The sequence below is a fragment of the Antedon bifida genome, chromosome 4 (assembly GCF_963402885.1).
Source record: "Antedon bifida chromosome 4, ecAntBifi1.1, whole genome shotgun sequence".
Lineage (NCBI taxonomy): Eukaryota > Metazoa > Echinodermata > Crinoidea > Comatulida > Antedonidae > Antedon > Antedon bifida.
The window spans coordinates 11,103,113-11,125,457 of record NC_136229.1 but is presented as its reverse complement, the minus strand read 5'-3'; the positions used below and the strand labels follow the sequence as shown (position 1 = coordinate 11,125,457).

The window sequence follows — 22,345 nt, the reverse complement described above, 5'->3', positions numbered from 1 at the left end:
GCATGTTTTTTCAAAAAGAAATTAAAATGTTAAACCAACTTTTTTGCCACCTGAAGCCTAGACTGTCTAGCAGGCATGACTGAACAGAACAGAAATGTTTTATGAATTTTGTTTGGAATTTGTAAATATTGTTCCATGACTAGATACCAACTATTTTTTTGATAAATGGAATTTTTTTCATATTGTAGCCAAAGGTGTGCAAAAATGAAGAAGGTTGATGATCAGCCACACTCATCCAAAGACCAAATTGATAGTCAGCCACCTGTAGACCAGTCTGATAAAGATCCCTTGCCCCAAGCAGAAGTTCAAACCCAGGAAGATGACCTGCCACCAGTTTTGACAAACCAAGATGGACAAGTAAGTTGTTATAACAAATTGAGTTGGTGCAGTAGAAATTAGACCCTTATCTGTAACTTTACTTCAATATCTGGAATCATGCATGTTAATTTGTTTTTCTTCAGACAACATCAGTCCACTGTGGACTCTAAAACACTTCCACAACATAATTTCCAATGTTTCTCTGAGCCAATTACAGAGCCAAATTGTAAATGAACCTCAAACCTAGTAACCAGTTTCCCCCCTCTTGGTTTCCTCATAAACAGGTCTTTTTGTCTTTACTGCTATCCTACTGTCACTTTTGAATTAAAAAGATAGGATTAAAGTACTGTACTTTTTTTAATCAACCTTCTTTACAACTTATTTTTTCAGGTGCACATTGGTTTTGGGGTATTTCTGCCCATAGAAAAGTGGGAACTAATAAAAGCTAACCGCCAACCATCAATGTTCGTAAAGTTTCTGGTTGTGGCGGTATAGAGCTCAGAGACTTTAAAAAACCGTTCTGTGGAAGGAAAGGTGTGTCTCAGGCACAAAGGAACCCGTGTTGCCAAGCCAGCAATGATGCCTGTAAAATACCAGGCAGTTAGAGGCATGTTTATTATAATAATTTCTATTTTTTGTTTCAGTTTCCAATTTTTTCTGAAATCAATATTATAACTTTGTGTATAACATCCATGAATGCTTAATTGTTTTCAAATATATGCTTCTTTAATTCATTAAACTAAACAGACAACATGCATAATTAATGTAAAAAAAGAGTGTTTTTTTTACAAATTTTTTATGCAGTATATTGATATTTCATCATTTCTTCTTCCACCATAATTATGAATGCTTGCGGGTAATATTCTTTGTGTTTGCAGTTTGTTTTCTATTTAAATCATATTTTTAATTGACAATTATTGATGTAGGTGTATCTTGCTTTGTATATTTCTGATAGATTCATTCACTACCTATCAGCATCTGGTAGGTAAGAAATTTCTGTTGAGGGGAGTCGACTGAACCGTTATATTACAGAAAAGGTCGCTCATTTACACCGGCCAGCAAAACGTAAACTGGCAATGTCTGATTAGTCCTATTTTGAGGGTATGCAGGTCATTAAGACCTTAGTGGAGTAAGGCCCCTACCCCAGGATGCAGTTACCGTAAATAATAATTATCCAGAACAAGTTATTAAACTAAACAAATTTGAATTTATGTTATTTGAGTTATTTGTTTTTGTACTGTTTTTTTAGACCTATCGAATTTCCAACTGGGATCAATCACACCAGTGGGAAAATTTACAACTGGGATTGGTCAGACCAGTTGAAAATTTACAACTGGGATCGGTCAGACCATTTGGAAAATTTACAACTGGGATTTTTAAGACCATTTAAGAAATTCCCAACTGGTTTTTCGAATGGGAATTGTCTCAATTCACAACAGGGAAAATTCCCAACTGGTCTTTAACTGGAATTTTTACCTGGGTAAGTATTATATATTATATATACTTTAGGAAGTTGAGACATTGGATAACTCGAAAAAGTACATGGTATTTGAAGAACAGTTACTAAAACTTGTCAAATGCCAAGAAGAAGAATGCTGGTCACCAGTCGTAGGGATTGAAAAGCATGTGCTAGGAAGTATGCTCACAATAACTGGCATCTGTTTAAACAACCATGCATTCAAGTGGGCATCACAGCCACATTGTTCTGGCCCCAACAGTCGACCAGCCAGGAATGGACACACAAAATGATCTCATTTTGGTGTCAAAAACTGTAGCTGTTGGTGAAAAGGATGTGCCAAATTCTTATTGGCTCGAAAATGAAGGCCTCATAAGATGTTTGCAAGAAATAAAGGTTAGTTCTATATACATCATGTATGCTACATATTAATTGTTACAAAAATTTGTTTGTAGGATTATAACCTAAAAATTGACACTTTGGTTACTGATAGACACTCCACAATATCTAAAACAATGAGAGAAATACACAGATATACGGCATGAATATGACATTTGGCAAAAATTATCAGGAAGAAGTTAGTGAAAGCGTGCAATAAACATCCAGAACTATAAGGCCATGGCAGAAAGCTATTATTAATCATTTTTGGTGGTCTGCTGAAATGTGTAATGATCACAACTTTCTTAACATTGTAAATCTAAAAAAAAGGAACTTTACAATTGAATGGAAAATACTGCAAATCAAATTGTAAATAAATCAAATAATTTATATCATACATTTTGATTTTTTAATGGACTAAATATGGTGAATTAACAAATCCAATTGTTTCAATACATTATACACAGGAGAGATGGATTTCCATAGTACGGCATACTTAAATCTGGATTCAGGTCAACCAAAAACCTTTTCTCCCTACAATAGTTGACTATTTCTAAAGTACTTATTATCAGTAAAAACAATTATTATTTAAACAGGCATCAAGAGACAATCAAACATAGTTAATCCTGAAAGTACCCAGCCTATATAAGATCATAAGATAGCAAAGAGAGGATAGGATAGTTAACCTTTTTTTCTTTTTAGACTATTGTTGCAGAGAAGGGTGAAAGAAGGATGATCTGATTAGAACACCAACGTGAACGTGAAAGATGACATGCAGATTTGGAAAATACTCCACCAAGTAGCATCATCTTCAAAGCACTCGAGACAATTAGCTTTGGAAAAGCTGTATTGCATGCTAGTAAAGGCCTTCCCATAGAGGAGGAGAAACGTTTAAGAATAAAGTCAATAGACAACTTGTCAAGATAATGTCAACATAGAGGAACACAAGAAAGACAGAAAAGGTGGCTTCATTTCTATTAATAGAACAACTTTCAATAAGCGTGATGAATTTCATCTGTTGATGAATAAGGAATCCGTTAATGTTGGTATAATTACTGAGAGCTGGTTTTCTACCACCCACCATCAAGACCAACTGGACATACCTGGTTATGCCCTATTCTCCAAATGTCGTGAAGACCGACGTGGGGGTGGAGTAGCAATCTACACCAAAGATGGCCTCAATGCTCAAGAACTTAAGGTTGCAGCCCCCCCTGAGTTGGAGATTCTTTGGATCAGACTAAGAGGCACCAGACTACCTAGAGGACTATCGCAAATTGTAGTGTGTGGTATATATATAGTCACAGATTCACCACATCAACAGTTATTGAAAGAACATCTAATCAACACAATTGATGAAATTCGCACACGGTCCCCAGATACCGGATTTTGCATAGCTGGTGATTTCAATCGTATGGTGATTGGTGACATTCTTAAAGGCAACGATTTTCGTCAAATTGTTAAATTTAACACGCGTAATAATGCTGTTCTTGATCTAATCATTACAAATATGGATGACACGTTTTATACAGCACCATCTGCATTAGCGCCTATTGGTATGAGCGATCATGTGTGTGTACTATGGAAACCAAAGATCAGACCGCGGCTCAACTCTACAAAGAACATAGTGGTTCGTCCATTTTATGAATCAAGAAAATGTGAGTTTGGAAGATGGTTATTAACACAGGATTGGCTTGAGGTGATGAATAGCACTTCTACTCAAGACAAAATGGACGCTCTTTATAACATTTTGAACAGTGCAATAGATAAGTATTTTCCGACAAAAAAAGTAAAAATACACTGTGCTGATAGACCCTGGGTAACTAATTGCATTAGAGACCTAATAGCTAAGAGGCAGGCCGCTTTTGCTAGGGGGGACACCACACTTTTTAAGAAGTTACGAAATAAAGTAAAACGAGAAATTGAAGTTGCCAAAACTAAGTATTTTTCAACTAGAATAAGACACCTACGGCACAATGACCCACGAAAATGGCACTCGCAAATTAAAGATTTAACATCATCTAAAATGGGTCGAGATCTAAATATTAATGTTACAGACATATCCGCCTCTGATCACATAGGTATCGCCAATGCAATTAATTCCCAGTTTGCTAGCATTAATAATGACATACCCCCACTAGACTATTGTATTTTACCGGCATATTTGCCATGTAACAGCCCTGTACCGCAAGTTAAAGAATGGGAGGTTTATAATAAGTTAAGAAAAACCAACCCACATAAATCAGTAGGACCTGATAAAATACCACCCTTAATTCTTAAAGAGTTTGCCCTTGAGTTAAGTGAACCCCTTACTAATATTTTAAATTGCTCATTTAGGGAAGGAAGTCTCCCCACCCAATGGAAATCAGCTGTGACTGTTCCTATCCCCAAGGTACATCCACCAAAAATTGATAAGTTAAGACCTATCTCGTTAACATCTGCCTTTGCAAAAGTAGCAGAGCAATTTGTTTGTGAATGGGTGGTATCTGATATCCAGAATAAATTAGATGTAAGACAGTATGGCAATGTCAAAGGGGCATCAACTAGCCACTACTTAGTACGTCTAGTTCATGATATGTGTGCTGCAGCTGAGGAAGCTCATAACATAGGGACGGTTGTCCTTACGGACTTCACTAAGGCCTTTGATCGTATTGAACACAACACCTTAATCAATAAAATCATCGACATTGGAGTCCGTGGGTCAATCGTCCCTTGGATTTGCAGCTTCCTCAGCTGCAGAGAACAATGTGTAAAATATAACAACTCCCTATCAAGTGCTATCACGTTAAAAGCTGGTGTCCCCCAGGGGACTAAACTTGGTCCCATTGCATTTCAAATCATGATCAATGATGCTGTTAAGGGTGCTAAAACGAATGCTTTAAAATATGTTGATGACCTATCTGTTTATGAAAATCGTAAGATAACACAACCAGGTCACTTGCAGCATGATCTTAATGAGTTTCATGATTGGTGTAAAAGGAATGTTATGGACCTGAACCCTGCTAAATGCCAGGCACTACAAATATGTTTTAGTAAAAGGAATATTAATGAAAATAAAATTTATATCGGGGGTAACGAACTAGCATTTGTCACCCATGCTAAAATACTTGGAGTCACGTTACAAAATAACTTAAAATGGGATAAGCATATTGGGGATATTGTCCTCAAGGCTAATAGGAAGCTTTTCATTTTAAGGAGTCTAAAGAAATTTGGCTTCAACCCTGATGAACTATGCTCTGTCTACTGTGGGTACATTAGACCCCTCCTTGAATATGCCGATGTCGTATGGCACCCTGGCTTAACCAAATCGCTTAGCAACTCTATAGAATCTGTCCAACGCAGAGCATGCCGTACCATATTGGGAAGGGATTTTAGTTCGTATGACAAAGCTCTAAAGGTCTGTAACATCTCATCCCTCACGGATAGGAGAATAGCTCACAGTCTCAGATTTGCCAAGGGAATATCTGAGACTGCATTCTGCTGATCTTTTACCGGTGACACGGTTTGAAAGTCATGGGAGGTTGCTCCGTAACAGTAATAACATTTCACAATTACCATCCAGAACCGCCCGTTTCAGTAACAGTCCAATCCCTTATTTTATCCGCCTGCTTAACGCCTGATCTTCACTCATTTTTGTATCATTTTTTTTTGTGTATGTTTCAAATTTTGTATATTTTATTGGTCTATGTACATGCATGTAAAAGTTACCCACAATCTGGCCTTTGGCCACTAGTGGTAACTTGTGGCATGGTGGCGTTTTTTGATGTTTTATATGAAATAAAGAATAATAATAACTTAATAGAACAACTGAAGCAATCATAGATTATAATTGTCGTGATTACATATCTTCCAGATATAGCAAAGACTCCTTTATTTAAGAAGAATGATGATGGATAAGGACAACATTCAGAAGCAGTTCCTTGTATTTACATTAAAGCATTTTACATTTACAGCCTCTACCTCGAAGAACAACCTGAAATGCATGTTATTTTTGAAGTTTTCATATTTGCGTTCTGACCACATATTTTTGTCGAAGGACTTCCCACACAATGTATGTGTGTGACGATACCAGTGAACAATGTATATTTGGCAAGTGTGATCTTAACTTACAACAATTGTGAAGACCATGGCCATGGCCACATCAACAATGATAAAATATATACAAGCCCATATTTAACGGTTGAGGTCAAAGCTTTTAATTTATTAGTGTTATTTTCCACCTTATTTATAGAGTCCTGGTGAATTCTAAATAATGGTTATCAAAGTTTTTAATTTGCATATATTCAAATTGCGGTATGCTAATAGTATAATAAAGCTACATGTTTAAGATGGTAATTGATATACTTATAAAAGGTTATTTAGTTGATCCACAGATACTAGCCTCATTGATTGTAAGTATAATGCAAGAATTTATGCAAAATTTGGTTACATGCATGGCCCCTAATTTGCATATGCAAAATAACTTTGATATTCTGTAATAACTTGCTTAAATACGTTATTTTTGTTATGTTTAAAGTTTAAATTAATGTAGTACTCTTATAGGTAGTATATACGTTATTTAGCTTTTAGTTATGAATATTATAATAGACTCGAAATAGAAATGGCTAATTTGCATATTAAAAATGGCGATTTATTAATTTTAAAGTATTCTCCCAGTTTAGCTCCATAGCTGTCTATTTTGAGCTGTTCTCATCCATGTTATACACATTTCTGTGAAATATTGTCATGCCACCTCACTTTACAATTCATTGAAAAGTTCATGATTCATTGTATTTCACACTGTTTCTTGGTATAGTGACAACATTTGTCATCTACCATCTGTCAGCCATGATGCCTAGATGAACTGCTCAAGACAATTTCTTTAATTTTATAGCTTTCATTAATCAGTAACCTTTGTATGACCTTAAATCCTAGACATTTTTTTTCTTTCATCTTTCCATTTTCTATGTTAATGACCCATATTTCTACACCATAAGTTATTGATGGTAATGTATTTTGCTTTTCATTACAGTTATGTCATTATCTTGACAAAAATACTCCTTATTCTTTGCTTTATTTCATTTGGTTTGTGTTAATTGCTTGACCCAAATATATATTCAACTGACAACATCATTTTTTCACTGTTATCATTAATAATTAAGTTTACATAGTGTTTCTTGCAATGCAGCATTAAAAAATTTGGAGAAATAGAGTCTCCTTGTCTTTGACTCATCGGCAGATATTATTGTTGCCACTTTCCTTATTTATTAAAATAGAATGTATATCCTTGAGTATATTGATTGTAGAACTGCAAGGATCTCAATACTATCAAACACTTTCTGGTAGTCAATAAAAGCCAAGTGGACATCTTTTTTCATCACATCGGTTAATAATATGCAAATGGTCAGTGGTAGATTCCAGTCCTGAAGCTTGTTTGCTTTCTTGAATGATTAAAAGTCAAGAATCTCTGTAATTCTATTTGCAATCTTTGTAAAAGTTTGTAAATATTTGATAGGAGACCGAGTGGTAATACCAAAGATATGTTATACTCCTTTTTTGTGAAAAAGATGATTATAAAATGTCTTCATTATCCGATATTTTGTTGTTCACTGGGTATTACCAGGTTTGCTAACTGTGTGCAGATACCTCCTCCACCTTCTATCTATTATGATACCTGGAGATTTCACTTTCTGTATGTGTTTTAGTGCATGTTCTACTTCCCTCATGTCGATTGATATTTCATCAGTGTTGGTATATTGATATATGGGATCTCAACCTCTATTTTGCTACTGTATAGACCTTGAAAGATATTCCATCAGTTAAGTTTTTCCTGATTAATTTACAGAGTTCAGAATTTTCTACCATCTGTGTACAAATTTACTATTTTAGCTCTCTTCTTACTTCATTATGTTGATTGTGGTTTGTTTGCTTGTCCACCTTTTCCTGTTGTTGTTTCCCAGCAAAGATGTATTGTCCCCTCAAACATAAAAAAATACTACTGCCTTGTTAAAGATGATCTATTGTAGTTAATAATGATCAAAATGGATGCCATAACCTCCAATATTCATTCCAGATGGATAATTAATTCTAGTAATTAGAAATTGAATTTCTTACTTCTTCAACAAATTCTGTTGACAAACTTTTCTATCATTTTGAATATGCAAATTAAGCAGATCCAGCTATTATTAATAATCAGTTTTAAAAACATCTTAAACTTAGTAAGAATCCCATTATGTAAATTAGGCATTTTTATTTTAGATCTAATTCAAACATGTTCAGAAATGTAAAGTTATTTTGAATATTTAAATGCCTATGACTGAATTTTGCATAAATTCTAACACACTTGCAATCAGTGAGACCAGCAATTTGTGGATGAACTGAATAACTTTTTAGCAACATAATAAGTGGTTCCCATAACGTCTAAAACATCTGTTTTAAACTATTATCATGTACCCTAATTTGAATATGCAAATTATGAGCTTAGATTGCCACTAGTACGATAGCAAAATAAGGTGGAAATGACACATATCAATTAATGTGCTTGTATACTGTACCTCGAAAAGAAGCCCATAGGCTTCTTCATTTTTTAGTACTTTCGGGGGGGGGGCCTCTTTTGAATATGGGCTTGTTTTCTTTTTCGAGATTACTTTTGAAAATGAATTTCTACTATTCTAGTATTACATTCTTTGGTATGGTAGTATAAGAGGTAATATCCCAAGATCCAAACAAGGTTTCTGCTATCAAAGCCTTAACGGCACCAGAGCCCATCTATTTGGAATGGTTATTTTCCTTTGTAGGTTTATACCAAACCATGCCACCATAACGGCAGAATTCTCAGTTTAAATGGGATCAGGAACAAAATGAAGCATTGAAAACACTTAAAAATGCACTAAATTAAACTACTACACAGCACATGCCATACTGTACTTTGATCCCATACATCAGCAGATGTATATATGTAGATGCAAGTTGGGTGGGACTAGCAGGCAGATTGGCACAAAATGGACCTAAAACTGTTTTTTTGTGGAAATTGATCATTAATAAGAACTGAAATCAATATTCCGAAAATAGAATGGTAGGCTTTTCGTAGCATGGGCTATATAAAAAAGAAACTTCTTAAATATCAGCATTATTGTAAAAGCAAGATGCCCTGGATTCTGGATCTAGAAAGGTGTAATTGGGAAAACTGGCAGTATGTCTGGCCTATAGCCTATGATGGTAACGCTCGTCATATAAGCGTGTACTCTACTTGCCGAACACACACTGTCAACGAAAAAAAAATGAGATTACAAGAATCACCTCTGTGATCCACCCCATCCCCATTTTTAAATCCCATCATTTCAAATCTCCATGCTACACTTTTTTGGTACAGTAGATGGTTTACAAATAAAAGAAATAATAATAAAATATAAACTATAACATTTTTATTTGAACCATATAGCATTATTATTAAAATACAAAATAACCCCCTCCACTCCATCTGTTTTCAACAGCCATTTGCCAAGATTTTTCCGCTTCAATCGAACCCCAACTTATTTTTTCAATCCGCCATTCTTTAATTCTTCAACAACGAACAAGAGATTTTATTTAAAAGTATACATTAGGAGGATTCATTAAACTACACCATGTCTATTATATTGATGATATGGCACAATGATAAGCCGATAACTGGTAACATCCTGAAAATATCATCTATTATCAGCAAAGCACCCTTAAATGTCGCTATTGTGAAAGCAAGATGCCATGGATTTGGGATCCAGGAAGGTGTGATTGGGAAAACTGGATGTATGTGCCTACTGTTGTACCTGCAGGAGCTTCCTAGGCCTAAAAGTTATAGTTCCCCAGACTATTCTTTCTTTAATATCTATTCTTTGGTATCCTGACGCACCGGAACCGTAGTTTTAACAATCAAAGGTAGCAATACTTTGACAGCAAACAAGCTCACTATTAGTATTAACAGAAAACCATGCATGCTTGGAAGGAGTAAAACACATGTTCATAATCATACTGTATGTTATTACATATAAACTACAGTACCCTGAAGAAGCTAGTGCAACGCTAGAGCTGATAAAGCGGTAAGATGTTTCATAAAATGTTTGGAATAAAGTTATACAACATTATTTGCATAACTGCTATTTCACCTCCTGTGAAAGGACGAAGATGACAAAACGAACCTGTATGTACGGCCTAAACTGAAGAAAGGAGACGATTCCATGTATTTCGTCAAAGAAGATTCAATTGTTGCTCAATGGCAAGATTGTGGATTAGTGCGGATTATGTCGACGGTAATGCTGTCATCTCTAAAGAGCAACGTAACCGTGGTGAGCGAGCTGGTGAAGGACGCATAGCCAACTTACCTATCGCAGTGATAGAGTACAACAACTACATGTCTGGTGTTGATCGCAGTGATGAGCTCCGGTCATACCTCGAGTATGACCACAAAATAATGATGTGGTATCAAACCATCTGGTATTGAGCAGTAAGTAGGTACATATGTGAAACCCGATCTTTGGTACAAGCGACTTTCTACCCAGCATCCCCTTGAACGGTTTGATTGGACGACACTTCCAAACGCGTTACGAAGACAAGAAGTATAGGCCGGATTGTGTGGTTTGTAGGAGGCGTAAACAAAGTTTATTCTACTGTAAAATATGCTTACAGCCCTTGTGTGGGCCAACAATGCCCTGTTTCGAAAGGTACCACAGTTTGCTAGTATTTAAGTGATAAATAGTGACTGTGCAATTGCTATTGTAATATATATGTCCATTATTATCAGTATTTTGTAAAAATAGTTTCAAAGCAATAAACATTACAGCAATAGTACTTTTTTTTATTTTATAATAATAATCTTGCCTTGTTGTGTCAAACCCCAACAGAATGACAACTCATTTCATTTATTTACAAACAAAATGAATTACTCCATATTTGTGATTTTATATTATATTGTTTTATGTGCACTCAATGTGTTCTAAGGTTCGTGTAAATAGTGATTTTACAAATATTATGCTGAATGTGTTGTAAATACACACACCAATTTATCTCAATTTAAATTTTATATAAAAACCTCTAGTATATTTATAGTACTTATTTTATTTTTAAGACAATCAACTTGGAAAAGTTAGTGGAAAGCTAGAATGCTGAAACATCAGAATTATTGAGTGGATCTACAGTAGTTAACACATCATTTGATGAGCAGATGGAAAATCCTGTTGAGGTGTGCAACTGTAGACATGGAACTAAAATCAGCAAATCAACACAGGTTTGTAGTAGTTAAATTAAATAATCTTTATTCTGTATCTTTATTGGCCTGATAACCATTCATATGTAAAAATAATAAAGACAGACACCACAAAATCTACGACTACAACCTTCAAATGCAAATTAGTGCCAACCAAGAAGTTCAAAAAGAGCCAGAATTGGAATGTTCAGATGTAGACCATTCTGACAGTGACACATGTAATGTTATTTTGCTTTGATTTTCCCTTTTCATAGATCAGAAATCTTTTACACAATATTTTTTTTTCAATACAGTAATTAGTTTTTAAAATTTTCACAGATTGTGAACCTACAGTCAACAGTGAATATGAGCCTTCAAGCAGTTCGGATGAGTCAAATTTGTCCAAAGAAGATGACCATCATAAGTTCAGTAATAACAATGATGCTGTATTCTTGGTCTACCAGTCATCACTGGACCAACTTTTTAAAATATACAGCATTTGTGGCAGCATTCTAGAAATCAATACATTTTTCATGGTTGTGTACGAGTGGATATGCCACAACAATCATCGTGGGAGATGGGAATCCCAGCCAGTATTAGAGATATGCCCCAGGAAAACCTTGATCTTGCTGGAGGTATCCTTTTCACTGGGGGCACATATACAGAAGTGGCAAGACGATGAAACTGCAAATTTTAGGAAGGAATTTTATGAACGGTCGTATCTCTTCCCTGTCATGTGGATTGATGCCTTTCGATATCAGCATGATTTTGTAGGTGGTGATGGCAGCACAAAGTGATACCCCAGGCCACAACGTAAAATATTTGACAGCAGTGAATTGATACTTCATTTTGAACTGGTTTAAGTCACCGAAGCACCGGGGCAAGCATCAACAAACATGAATGGCTTGGATTTACCTGTGCTCTTGATTATATGTTAGAAGAAGATATAGTTGTAGATGATGTGCATCCACAGATATTGTGTGACATGAATAAACTGTATCCAGAGGTTAACATATTTCATGTTGCCAAAAATGTCAACAGGCCAAAAAAAAAGGACTGTGTGAGGTGCTTCTGACATGGATTCCATCAATCAATCTTCATTTATTGTGGTGCTATAATATATATTTTATATAGAACTGCTGCGGGGCCCCTCGGTTTAGCCAGTAAGCATGCATGGGTGTACACCACTAGGTCCAAGTTTCGTTCGTTCACGATCATGACTTCTCTTCAACATAATTATAAATTAATAAATCCTCGCCCCTCCACACAACCTAGAACATAAAAATCTCGTATTACCGTATTTATCCGAAGAAACGCCCCACACTTTGAATAAACTCCCCCATATAACTTTATTGGGAATAAACGCCCCACCACTTTTTCGAATGGGGCGTTTATTTATTTCCTCAAATAAACGCCTCGCCACATGCATTATCTACACAATATTGTATTATAACTCATATCTATTTTAGAATGCTTTTATTGACATGATCTACAATTTACCAAGCATTTTGATACAATTTTTACTGTATTTTATCACTTCTTAATATTAATTGTGTTGTATTTTTTCATGATTATCTAGGGGTATTTATTTGATTATACATGTTATCATATTACACCAAAAAAAATAAACGCTTCCTCCGGCCCTCAAATATAAAAATACGAAACGATTTTATCCTTGTTCAATAATGCACAATTGTTGCACCATATTGAAAATGCATGAAAATAATATAGGACCACCAAGATCGAGCGAGATCTCAGGCCCTATCTACTAAATGACCCGAGAGAGTGTAATATTATTATAATGATGAATGTTCATTAATTATTAAAAGGAATAATGGTTTTTATAATGAAAAGGAAAAATATTATTAAATTTATTATTTGTCATCCGTCAGGGCAGGTATATACGGCTGCACAGTGGATTCCGGAATAGTAGGCCTAGGCATGATTAGTATTCGTTTACGATGATTCTCCTTTTTCCTACAGCATAAACATAACCCGATTATGATATCTAATACTATCTTTTTCAACTGCTGCAAATGTTTGGTACACTTTAATTTCATGTGTATGGGAAAAGCCTATATAGCTGAGGGATGGTCGATATATATTTAAGTAATACGGTATAAAATAGCTATGTGCGAGTATGGCCGGATCGCAAGTAAAATACGATATATATATGATGACGTAGTAGATATCTACACATGCGTAGAAGAACTCCTGGATTGGAGTAGGGAGATTTAGATCCTTCCTACCGTCTGTGGTTACCAAGATATGAACACTTTATAGAGTTGAAATTCTATTCATAAAAATCCCACGGGACTTTATTATTCGACATAGTCCCTGACTAAACGTTATAATTTCAAGGAGGGCAAATTTATACATGAATTCATATCTATAATTTATCTTATATTTTATTTTTAATTTATTTATTTATAATTTATCTATAATCTATAAACTTTGTAATATATAGACCTACTTTTGCAATCGTAGTAGGACTAGGATCTGTGACTGATAATAGACTACTGAACTTTTTTATCCTGTGTTATTGTTCTCTCCTAACCGTAAAGTAAATAGTGCCCTTATAATTGACAAGTTCGTCTGACAAGAGTGGCCCCACCTAGATTCAGATAATAGGAATAGCGTGTTGAAAGTTGAGAAAAAATTCAAAATGCGCTTTTCCAATATATTAATGATGGACAAACAATACGGTGGAAACAAAAACATGTTTCCGTTTTCTTCCGTTAGGCTCCCACGATGAAAATGGTATTGGCTTTGTTTACCTTTTTCGCTGACCCTAGACTTTTCGTAAATTCTTATTTTTAGCGATATTTGGAAGTAATAATAGTTATTTTTATAATTAATTTGACATATATATCCAGCACTACTAGGCATTGCTGATCTATGTTTGTTAGACTCACGTAAATTATTAAAAAAAAGCATTGTTTTTCACGAAGTCCATCTATTACTCCCGGCGACTATATGACGTTTTTTTGCATCGTATTTCCGTGAATTAGAAGGCCCAGCCAAGCAGGGCCTAACCTAACTAGGATAAACATTACCAATAGATACTATCGTAATGTTATGTTAGTTGTAGTTGCTGTCTATTTGGCTTTTACTTCTTAATTATTATTGCAATACATTGCTATTTATTTGATTTCAAATAAATTATGATGATTAATATGTTTCCGTAGGTTTTTTAATCAATCACCAGAAGATTCTGTTCCGTCCTGTAGCAAACCCACCAATGGTAAGTAAATATTTTATTTTTTCTTTCATTTCATCTTCATTTAATTAACAATAACATTGTGAACAATTATAAATTATTCTATTCTATTATTTTCTTATAGAGATTGGAAGGTACTGTTCAGTTGCAGGTTTGAACAAAGATAGCTTCTCCACAGATGGAAGAACCTTTCCACTCCTTAATTCGGTAAACAATGGTTTGGTTATTGAACTCCATTCATATCTTGTTGGACACCTGAATTACAGCCTCAAAGATCTTGCTAAAACGATCTTGAAATTAGTTGGACGAACTGATGTTAATTTCAACTCAACAATTTCTACTATCTGGCGCATTCTTGAAACGAACAGGAAAAAAAAGAAAAACAAAGCAACAAAACAAGAATCAATGACAGACTTCTTGGATTCTGCATTCAAAATTGCAAGAAAAATAGAAGACATGCTTCCAGATACACCATGCAAGAAGAAAATGAGAAAAGAGCTAGGTGAAAAGAACAAAGAACTAAGGGATACAAGAAAGAAGTTAAACTTAGCAACAGAAGTTGTTTCAACCGTGAAAAATGAATTGGCTGCTGAGACATCAGCACGTCAATATGCCAAAGAATATAACCAGAAACTTCAATCTGAAGTCAATGAACTCAGCAGAAAGCAAGACAATATTTTAAACTTGATGAAATGACACAAAAGTTTGACCCCTTTAGTTATGATACATTACAAAAATATAAAGCAAATTATCAGAAAACCACAACAGAGCTACTTGCAATTCAAGAGAAATACAGTAACATAAAACAAAAACTGTCAAAATATGATAGCAGAAATATAAACAGGAAGATGGCTCGTAGAAATACTAAAATTAAAGAATTAGTAAGTGCAGAAAAATACTCAAAATTGCAAAATGAGAAGTTACAGCAAACAATAGAAGACTTGCAAAAAGAACTTGATGATACCAGGAAAGATTTAAATGCTACAGTACAAGCAAAATCAAATCTAAAAGATAGACTTGTAAAAGAAAGAAATGAAAAGACAAAGATTATAAAGAGAGTGAACTACAAAAAAAAGGAGTCCTGTTTTGACCATGAATTATGTGATAAAGAACTTCAGTATATGCAGTCAAGGATTGAAACCTTGCAAAAAAAGAATTATGATTTGGAAGGCTTGGTCTCGCTGTTTCGGGACAAAGATATCGTCACTTTTAAGGATGGACGATACACAGATGAGATAAGAGAGACCATAATGGAACTATTATCATGTAATGTTGCGATGGCTAAAGTAAGCAAAGTGATTAAAATAGTTTTGCAGAAACTTGGCCAACAGTCTATTTCTAGACTTCCATCATTAGCAACAGTGTCACAGATACTGTAGCCATAGAGGCAAGGCACCTTTCTGATTTAGAGGTTGCAAAAGCCATGTATGATGGTAATCTTGGCTCCAGTCTTGGAAATTGCCTACACGGAGATGGTACAACGAAGTACCATAAAAAATATCAGAGCTTTCAAGTTACTCTTCCTGATGGCTCATCACGTACAATGGGACTTATGCAGATGGCAAAGGGCAATGTTGAAAGCACTGTAGATGCCTTCACTGATCGTCTGCATGAGTTAGCTTCTACGCTGTCAAAATCTGAAATGAAAGATGAAACAACAATATATGATGTATTGCTGTGCACTATTAAAAGTACAATGAGCGATCAAGGACCTGGTATGCCACAATTTAGCGAACGAATTCAGTTAATTCGTGAAAATCTTTTGCCGTCGGTTGTACAAAATTGGAATAATTGTTCAGAAGAAGTGAAAGAGGCAACAAAATCCTTTGGTCGCTTTTATTGTAAAATGCACTCCTTCATCAACTTTGCCGATGAAATAAATAAGGTACTTAAATCCTTTTAATCAATTTCTACATCAGGGAAAAATACCCATACCATAATAACATCTGAATCGGGTGTCGCAAGGTTAGTTCGTACGGCAAGCAAAGCCTTTAATCATCGAGGCTCGGATAAATCTGGTGTTGAAGATGCTTTCAAAACATACTTGGAACATGAATTTGGTGTGAAAAACCACATTGTTAACTATATATAGGCAACCGAACAAATATTCTGTTTGAAGGGGCAGCAGCCACTTATTTTCATCGCACTCATATAGCAAATTTTGTTTCATTTTTGCCAGATCCAAATCAGCTCCTTTTAGCAGTAAAGGAAGATATTACAGAAACAATACACATTGCAGAACTACGGGCACTTGGAATAATTTACAAGTGTATAACTGAACCTCTTTGGAAAGCAATACAGTCAGCTGACAATATCTTATCAGCCAATGCTCTTCTGCACAAACTGCAACAAAAGCTTATGCAATGGAAGCAGGATGGAACATCGCTCCTTCATGGTGATGCGATTAGTGATCATTTAAATCTACAAGATGATATATCCAAGAATTTGTTTGAGGAAACTGATGCTGATAGTGAAGCAATGTGTATACAGGCATTGGAAATAGCATCATGCGCAATGTTGCTGATTCTCAAACGGCAGTGCCAAGACCAGCTCCCAGGGGGAAAGTATTGGAATGTAGATGAAGAAACTTCAGCTTCATTTGCAAATGTACCAACAACAAACGTCATTTCTGAAAGAGATTTTGCTCAATTGGACCTTTTGATTCGCATTAAGCCTGCTGCCAGGACCATGACTCTTGAAACATTAATGATGTGGGTCAACAATGGGACACCATCGTGGCTTGACAGTCTGGATGCTGAAACAAAAGCAAAGTACATTAGTATCCCTATTTTAAGTCTAAAAAGGGCCAATCTGGGAAAAAATTAGAAACAAGTGTTTCTCAACTGATTTGAGTTATATAGGTTCTATATATCCACCAAAAAAAAGTTCCAGCTCATCTGGCCTGGGGAAAGCCGCCATTTTGGATTTTTAAAATGGCCGCCATAAAATACATATTTTTGCTCATATATCAGCTTCCACATCATGTATGGATATGATTTTGGTGGCAAAGTATATGTTTTGAGGGTCAATGAATCCAAATACAGCATTTTGAAGTTTACTGAATGTCCGCCATCTTGTTTTTCAAAATGGCCGCCATAAAATACAGATTTGTACTCATCTCAACTTCTACATCGTGTATGAACGTGATTTTAGTGACAAAGTGTAGTTGTGAGTGTCAAGAAATCGAAAAACAGCATTTTCGTAATTCACTCAATGGCCGCCATTTTGTTTTTCAAAATAGCCACCATAAAAATACAGATTTTTGCTCTTATCTCAGCTTCCACATAATGTATGGAAGTGATTTTGGTGGCAATGTATATATTTTGAGGGTCAAGGATTTCAATTACAGCATTTTTTTGAAGTTCACTTAATGGCCACCATTTTGTTTTTCAAAATGGCCGCCATAAAATACAGGTTTTGCTAATTTTGTAGCTCATATACATAATGAAGACATGATTTTGATAACTAAGTCTATGTTTTGATTGTTACAGAATAAAAAATCAGCATTCTAAAATACAGAGTCGGAAAGTGATCAGATCTTCTTATTCCATTTAGGACCAAACTTCATAGTTGAAGGCTACTGCTCCACTGGCTTTAGATGTTGCTTTTTTTTGCATAGTTTGTTAAATACAGTAATAGTTTTAAAATTCCCAATCAAACTGGCACAACATATAATAATAACAACATTTATGTACAATCCCCTTTGTCTAGTCTCCAAGATCTATCGCTATCACAATCCTCATTATTACTATGTCAACGTCAAGATCCATACTGATTACGACCAAAGAGGTACACAAGAAGATACCAGAGAGTGTACTGTAACTATCATTCGCGAGAAGAAACTAATAAACAAGATATTCTAAAGAAGTTACATAGACATGTAAAGATATTTTCCAAATATAAAGAGAAGCATGGCCAACTTGCAGTTAAAAGTACAACTTATGGATAAAGCAAGTAACATATCTTATGAATACATGGTAATACACTGGGAGATCAACACTAGTCACCCTAAATGGTCTGCATTTATGTTTAAATCTAGCTGCTTATCTGCCATCCTAATAACCTTCGATCAACCAATGTGACGTAAAGTAATGCAAATAGTTAGAGAAAGAAAACTGCCATTTGTCGTCAAACTCGAAAGATTCTTAAGAGCTTTCTGGGAAAGTCAAAAAGATATCAAGAACATTTAAGCTGTGGCTGTATCATTAGATGGTATAACTTTTTAGGCATGATTGTGCAATTGGGAGCTCCAGGTTCAGATATAGGATCTACAGTATGCTTTCATATTTGCAGCAGTTGGTCATGGCCAAAATGCCAAAAGTGGAAGGCTATATCTGGAAATGCTGAAAGACAAATTTCAAGATACATAAGGTTTTCTCTATTGTGCTTATGTCTAAAAACTGATTCTTCACCATTATAACACGTTGCATGATATCCATTCTTTTGGAACATCTTGTATTGTATGTATATGGAAATTTGTCGTTCAGGCATATTGGCCATCATGGTCAATTGTCCTATACTGTGTCTATATCTGGAGACAAAATGGTACATCCTCATCTCGTGTTATTATTATATGATACATAGCTGCATCCTCTAAGAGCTTTAGAATATACAGCTCTCTTTAAAGTAGGTTATGCACAACTTCAAAACCTCAACCCACCAGTATGTCCAATATAACCAAGAAAGCTCCTGAAAAGATAAACTCCTCCGTGTCTGATTATTATGACTGGTAGATGAGCAGCTAGATACGTTTTCAGAATGGCTGTACCATTGTATAAACTGTTGACATGTTAATTGGATAAAAAAGAATGATCGGCATAAACTATCGTCGATTTGTCCAGTTATCGCATTATACCTACATGCATAAATCCAAACCAGTTATGGTGAAGTAGTGTTAGTCCCCAGTGTATTAGGTAACCATCCATTCAGTCACATAAGATATGTTGCTTTAAATTGCTTTACTTGCTTTATCTATAATGTATCTGATTGGAATATGCTTAACTAAAGTTGGCCATGCTTCTCTTTAGGATTTGGAAAATATCTTAAAATGTCGTCTAACAAACATTTTTAGAATATTTTATTTTTAGGTTCTTCACGCGAATGATATAGTTACAGTACATCGCTGATATCTTCTTGTGTACAGTATCTCCTGGGGTCATAATCATTGTGGTTCCCATATATTATCACCAACATATTGACTTATTCTCGTCATCACTTTCCAACTGTATTTCAAAAGCTGAATTTTGTTTTTATTCTGTAACCTTCAAAACATAGGCTTAGCAAAATCATAATCATAGTAGCTCATAAATTAGCAAAAACCTGTAGCTTATGGTGGCCATTTTGACAATCAAAATGGTGGCCATTGAGTGAACTTCAAAAAGCTGTATTTAGATTTCTTGACCCTCAAAACATAAACATTGCCACCAAAATCATTTCCAAGCATGATGTAGAAGAGGAGGTACGAGGACAAATCTGTAAATTTTATGGCAGCCATTTTGAAAAACAAAATGGCGGGCATTAGGTGAACTTTAAAATACTATATTTGAATTCCTTGACCTTCAAAACATACGTTTCTACCAAAATTACGTTCATATGATGTAGAAGCTGAGATATGAGGAAAAATCTGTAAATTTTATAGCAGCCATTTTGATTTTCAAATTGACCATTGGGTGAAATTCAAATTAATGCTGTATTTGGATTCCTTGACCGTCAAAACCTACATTTTGCCACCAAAAGCATGTCTATACATGATGTAGAAGCTGAGATAAGCACAAATCTGTATTTTAAGGCGGCCATTTTGAAAAACAAGATGGCGGTCATTGAGTGAACTTCAAAATGCTGTATTTAGATTCCTTGACCCTCAAAACATACATTTTGCCACCAAAATCATTTCCATGCATGATGTAGAAGAGGAGATATGAGCAAAAACCTGTATTTTATGGCAGCCATTTTGAAAATCCAAAATGGCGGCTTTCCCCAGGCCAGATGAGCTGGAACTTTTTTTTGGTGGATATGTAGACCCCATATGACACAAATCAGTTGAGAAACACTTGTTTCTAATTTTTTCCCAGAGAAAGTGTAAAATAGGGATACTACATGGCTCAAGCACGTGCACATTCTAGTGAAATACTGGAAAGATACAGAAATAGAATGAAAAAAATAAAGGCAGAGAGATGGTCATTATTACAAGCAAAACAAAAGGAAAAATGTGAAAAAGAAAAAAAACAAAGGAACCAAACCATTGCGCTTGTTAATGACATTGCAGATCTTGGTGGTGTATGGTCATCAGTTTCAATGGCAGAAAACAAATACCAAGAACTGCAATCACAAGGACGTGCTGTAGTAAAGCGTGCTTTGTATAACCAGCTACAGTTTATGCAGAAAACGCTAAAATGCAAAGCTCCCAGCAAGGAATATTTTCAGTTGAGTTCACATTCAATTCAGTTTAGCAATTCACAATTGTTGGAACACGTAAAAACTATCATTACTATGAATTCCATGACAAATCCAGTAGAAGAAGAAGAAGAAAGTAACACCGGCCTCAAATACACAAACATCGACGAAAGAGAGGAAGAGTTTGAAAAACAAAAGAGAGAACTTGGAGAAAGAATAAACCATGAAAGACAAAAGCGGGCAGCAGAAAGCTCAAAGAAAAACTTAAATGACTTTATCCAAAATCCTCATTTAATTGTGGGCAAAAGAATTGAGCACTTATTTAAAGTTGACAAGGAGAGTAGGTGGTATAGCGGTACAGTTATAAGAATTGAAAAAGAACATCCAAACAAACAAAAGACAGTTTATGCCATTGACTATGACCTCAAAACTGATCTTGAAATGTACCCTCTTCTGCAAGATCTTGCTAAAGGAGAAGTTGTTGTTCATTAATTGTAATTAATTCATTCTTACATTGTAAGGATACTTAACTTTGTTTTCCAATATTTTTTTTTATAAATTATATCATATTTCATACTTTTTATTTTTGGTTCAACAATGGTCCCATATTAGAGGTTTAACATTAATTATTTATGTTATTAATTTTCAACAATTATATAGTAGTTTGGATAGATTGTCCACAAATATTTTTTTTTATAAATCATATATTTCATACTTTTTATTTTTGGTCCAACAATGGTCCCATATTAGAGGTTTAACATTAATTAGTTATGTTATTAATTTTCAACAATTTTATAGTAGTTTGGATAGATTGTGTTTGAAAATACACTAGTTTTTAGCCAAAATTTGTAAAAATATGCTAATTATATGCATATCTTTAATTAGTTATTAATTTATTAATTATTAAATTACTATATTATTGAAGTTTAAGTCATCATTATGCATTGTACCAAATATGAAAACTGTACTTATACAGATTATGCAATAAATGGCAAATGAATATTAACTGTTGGGGTCAAAGGTTATTCTTTTGTATTTCTTTGTTTTGAAAATGGTACATAAAATAACACTAAAGTACCTAAATTAGCGGTGTAAAATAATGAATATCTCGGCAACCGTTTGGCCATTTTAAATGATTTAACGTGTTTTGAAAACAAGAAAAGTTGCTTTTTCTGATTTTCAAACTTTTAAAAGCATGTCTTTAGATAATAATTATGACCTAAAATGCCTAGTTAAAGGTTGAGAATTTGTAAAGTTTATAATATATGGCTAATGTAATGGGAGTCCAATACCTGTCAGTTCATAACAATGATTGTTGCTAGATTTCAATGTCAGGAAGTTTTATCTTGAGGTGAATTCCAATGGGTTATATTACAATATTATTGCC

The 22,345-nt window shown here is 34.7% G+C and overlaps 2 long non-coding RNA genes and 1 pseudogene across 3 annotated transcripts in view; 2 read left to right on the top strand and 1 right to left on the bottom strand.

Annotated features, from left to right (window-relative positions):
- Positions 1–168: 168 nt before the first annotated feature.
- On the top strand, positions 169–816 carry LOC144839442 (uncharacterized). Its single transcript, XR_013611743.1, has 2 exons — positions 169–357; positions 709–816. It is a non-coding gene; the product is annotated as an uncharacterized LOC144839442 (long non-coding RNA).
- Positions 817–12,480: 11,664 nt separating this feature from the next.
- LOC144840093 (uncharacterized) overlaps positions 12,481–22,345 on the bottom strand; it is a 63,875-nt gene continuing 54,010 nt past the window's right edge. For both annotated transcript variants that reach the window (XR_013611837.1, XR_013611838.1), the window contains exon 4: positions 12,481–12,616. This is a non-coding gene — a long non-coding RNA (uncharacterized LOC144840093). The remainder of the gene's footprint in view (positions 12,617–22,345) is intronic.
- Positions 15,258–21,450, top strand: LOC144840985 (uncharacterized; annotated as a pseudogene).